Raw genomic sequence first — 5,000 nt, forward strand, 5'->3', positions numbered from 1 at the left:
CACATAAGCCCACGACAGAAAAAAAGAACCGTTTTTTTTCTGTACGCGTGGGATTCGAACCCACACTTTCATGTGATAGGCTTGAACAATTGCGAAGATCTCTTCATATTAAAATATTGGTTGATTTGTTAATTCACAAACGAAGTGCACTTTCTCACGTACACACTCCCTGTCTGTCTCTCTCATACACCCCCCGCATACACATACATACATATATATATATAGATGGATAGATAGATAGAGAAAGAGGGAGAGAGAGAGGGGGAGGGGAGAGAGGCTTATAGATAACAAAATGTTTATCTTGAATGATTAACCCCGATCTTTGCGGTCTCTTCCTTTTCATACGCATTCATTCACGTATCTTCGCAAATATGTTATACACGGATATGATAAGAACTGTCACACACAGAAATGGTGAGAGATCCCGCAGCTTTTTATAGAATGAAATTATAGACAACTGGTAACAACTGGTATCAAGGTTAGATTCTGGCATTTGTGCTCGGTTGATAAATTGTCTTCAGCCAACCGTCTTTAGGCTGCTGTAGCCTCCCTAGCATTTAGTTGCGGTTCAAGTTGGTGTTTTAGCCTTCATAGCACTTATTGTGTGCATCTATTACTTCACGTCATTAGGTGTGTTATTACTTGATTTCTATATATGTGTGTGTGTGTGTGTGTGTGTGTTTATGTATACTTCCCGACCACATGATCCTGGGTTCACTCCCATTGCGTGGCACCTTGACCAAGTGTCTTCTACTATATACAGCCTCAGGCCGACAAGAACCTTGTGAGTGGATTTGGTAAACTGAAAAGAAGCTCGTTGTATATATGAGTGTGTGTGTCTTTCAGTTTCCGTCTACCAAATCCACTCACAAGGCTTTGGTCGGCCCGAGGCTATAGTAGAAGACACTTGCCCAAAGTGCAACGCAGTGGGACGGAACCCAGAGCCATGTAGTTGGGAAGCAAGCTTCTTACCTCATACCCACTCCTGCGCCTGGAAAGAAAGCATACCAGCCACTGGATGCCGAATGTATGTATGCATGTATATATATATGCATGCATGCATGTATGTATATATGTATATATATGTGTGTGTGTGTATATATATATTTGTTATTTACACCACCTGTCCTCGTCTGTTGTTATTATTTGTATATATATATATATATATATATATATATATATATATATATATATATATATATAAATATAAAAATGAGAATGTGTGTCTGTCTGTCTGTCTGTGTGAATCCCTAAAACTCGAGAACTACGCAACCAATTTCATTCAAATTTTACACATGCCTTACTTAGGGTTCCAGTTGTGTTTTAGTCAAAAAAAATTATTAACGTCTTGCAGAGTTCGAGCACACGGCAACATAATATCTCCTCCACTATTTAAGTATTACGTGTGAAAAGTGAAACAAAAACACTCATGTCAAATACTTTCACTTTAAAAATGAAACTATTCCACTAACTGAAACAATCACATTTCGATACTGTAGTGACAGATACTTTCACAGAGAGAGAAAGAGAGAAAGAGAGAGAGAGAGAGAGATGTATATGTATACATATACATGTATATGTACACCATTTCGATACTGTAATGACAGATACTTTCAGAGAGAGAGAGAGAGAAAGAGAGAGAGAGAGAGAGAGAGAGAGAGAGAGATAGATGTATATGCATACATATAGATGTACACGTATATGTATATATATATATAGATCTATACATACATGTATATGTATACATATGTGTAGATGTATATATATATATATATATATATAGATGTACATGTAATATGTACACATATATACATATATACATGCATACAGATATCTATACATATATATACCCATCACACACACATACACATGCACACAAACACACACATTAGTCATTTGTTTTCTTATCCAAAACTACGTCAAAAGTACTGAATGGATCTTTATGAAATTTGGAAATTATATTCTTTGCATAACGGCCATAACTCCCATGAAAATTCATATATTTTTGATGTTGATGAAATTTTAACCCGAACATAACAGATGAGCATTATTTAGAAAATGATGTCACACGTTATCGAGGCTACCATTCTTTCTGGATGTGCAAAAGGGGATGACGTCTTTATTTCAAGAATTCCTCTTACTCCATCAGGAGCAGACATTCCTTTTACATTCAGAAGACTACAATTCCCCCTTCGTGTGACTTTTGCCATGTCCATAAACAAATATCAGAGTCAAACACTGTCTGTAGCTGGTCTTCTCTTGGAATAGCCCTGCTTCTCACATGGACAACTGTATGTTGGCTGCTCAAGAGTGGGCAGCAACAAAAAACCTATTTGTATATGCTCCACAAGGGAAAACAAGGAACATAGTTTACAATGAGGTGTTATAATCACAACAGCAAGAAAGTATGTACATGATCACCTTCTTTTACGAAACTTCATTGACTTTCATATATTTATATTGATATACATATATATACGTGTGTTTGGGTGCGTGTGTGTATATACATCTCTATATATAAAGATGATGCGTAGTCTAGACGGCGTTTTTAGATTTCATTATTCTCTTTAACCCGGGCAACGCCGGGTATTTCTGCTAGTATATATATATATATATACTGACTATCATATCAAGCATGTTCTTGATGTTTCAGCTACTTGTATGTGTCACCAGTCTTTACACTGTAGCGTACATAAACAATAAGGTGCTCTTACATCTTCTCTCTTTGCAGGTCCACTGATGAAGGAATCGCGTCCCCCTATATTCCTATGAAAGCCCGACTCCTAGAATCACGCTTGCTGCTGGAGAAACCGTACAATATATTATGTATGTAACTTTATTTTAATTTTCATGCATTTGTTTCATTCGTTTTAGTCGCACTTAGATATTATCCTCGTCCCAGGCGGCGCGTTGTGCTTTGAGCTTGGCGCCACATTTCATGTCCTTTTTTTCAGTTTACTCATTTGAAAATTAGTAGTAGCAGCGACAACCGGACATGTTTCCATGGAGGATTGCAAACAATAAACACCGCTAATATGACAGCCACATTTGTTTACAACTAACAACGTATGATTGCAAAACAACGAGACACAAACACACACATACAAACAAGAAGTTTATTTTGGACGATTAAACTTCAAGCTTTGCGGTCTCTTCCTTGTGATACGCATCCATTCACGTATCTTCCTAACGTAAAACACCAAATATGTTATACGCAGACACGATGAGAACTTTGTTATATGGTGATAGATTCCTTAGTGATTTTATAGGGGTTGGTGGGGCTAAAAGCAAGTAGGGACCTATAATCGTTATTTGATGTTGAATAGAATTTTGCTTTACGTACACCAGAAGCTGGATAAGTTTATTTAAAAGCAGTAGTGTTATAGCTGTATAAAGACGATTGGCTTTAGGTATTTGCAATTAGAGCGCGATGGCGAAACAATAAGACACAAAACACACATCTCTATTCATGACGAAATTTTGAACAGATTGCGGTTACCAAATTCCGTTCACAAAATATCGATCATCCCTGGTCAAGCACAGCTGTGGTCAAGCACACCGACCCAACGTGCTGCGCACATATTTAGTCACACTTAATAACCTGGTACAGAACTGAATGGAATTTTCGCGAAAATCAAAAAGATTTCGTGGTTACTGTTCCTAAATTAGCAGATCGGACAAAATGCTTAGCAGCACGTCCTCCGGCTTCCTACGTCCTAAGACCAAACCTCCTCTTTCTCTTTTTCTTTCTCATTCCTCCTCTCTCTCTTTCTCTCTCATTCATCCTCTCTCTATCTTTCTCTCTCATTCATCCTCTCTCTATCTTTCTCTCATTTCTCCTCTCTCTCTCTCACTTTCTCTCTCTTATTCCTCTCTCTCTCTTTCTCTCTCTCTCTCATTCCTCTCTCCTTCTATCTCTCTCATTCCTCTCTCCTTCTATCTCTCTCATTCCTCTCTCCTTCTATCTCTCTCATTCCTCTCTCCTTCTATCTCTCTCTTTCTCTCTCATTCCTCCTCTCTCTCTTTCTCTCTCTCTTTCTTCCTCTCTCTCTCTCTCATTTCTCCTCTCTCTCTCACTTTCTCTCTCTTATTCTTCTCTCTCTTTCTCTCTCTCTCCTTCTCTCTCATTCCTCTCTCTTTCTCTCTCTCTCTCTCTCATTCCTTCTCTCCTTCTATCTCTCTTTCTCTCCCTCTCTCATTCCTCCTCGCTTTCTCGTTCTCTCTTTCTCTTTCCTCAGTCCTATGTTCTGTCTCTTCCCTTCTCTCTTTCTTCTTCATTTCGTTCTCATGTCTCCCCCCTCCCTCCCTTCCCTCTCACTACTCCTCTAATCTTCCTCTCGTACACTATCTCACTCCGCTTCCTCCTACTTCTTTTCCCATCTCCATAATTTATCTCTGCTATTCGCCGACGCCACCACCACCACCATCACCACCACCACCGCCGCCACAACCACCACCACCACCATCACCACCACTGCCGCCACAGCCGCCACCATCATCACCAGCTCCGCTTCTGCCACCTTCGCCTCTACCGCCCTCACCACCACCATGACCACCACCACCATCATCATTGATAACACTAGCACCATCACGAACGCGCCGCCACCATCACTTCCACCACTGCCACCACTTTCACAACTACCGCCACCACCACCACCACCACCACCACCAGCAGCAGCAGCAATAACAACAACAACAACAACAAGAGCAACAACAACACCGCCACCACCAACGCCAACAGCACCGACGCCGCCACCATCACCCCCACTGCACTGCCACCACCTCTACTATCACTTCCATCCCTACCCACCACCATCACCATCGTCACAACAATCTCCACCACCACCACCACCACCACCACCACCACCACCACCAAACACAACAGCCTCCCCATCATCCGCCTATGAACATTGGACATCTGTTTGCTATTAGAATGCATTGGTGTGTTTGCTGACACAAACAGCTATGTATATGGTATAGGAGCTGGTGGTAGTGGTGCT

At 40.6% G+C, this 5,000-nt stretch overlaps 1 protein-coding gene across 3 annotated transcripts in view; it reads left to right on the forward strand.

Annotated features, from left to right (window-relative positions):
• Positions 1-5,000, forward strand: part of LOC106880149 (epidermal retinol dehydrogenase 2-like) — a 172,633-nt gene that overhangs the window by 118,563 nt on the left and 49,070 nt on the right. For all 3 annotated transcript variants that reach the window (XM_089340085.1, XM_089340083.1, XM_089340084.1), the window contains one exon: positions 2,732-2,826. The gene's annotated coding sequence lies outside the window, so the exon portion shown is untranslated. The remainder of the gene's footprint in view (positions 1-2,731; positions 2,827-5,000) is intronic.

Source organism: Octopus bimaculoides, chromosome 23 (assembly GCF_046866305.1).
Source record: "Octopus bimaculoides isolate indiv1 chromosome 23, ASM4686630v1, whole genome shotgun sequence".
In the NCBI taxonomy this organism is placed as follows: domain Eukaryota; kingdom Metazoa; phylum Mollusca; class Cephalopoda; order Octopoda; family Octopodidae; genus Octopus; species Octopus bimaculoides.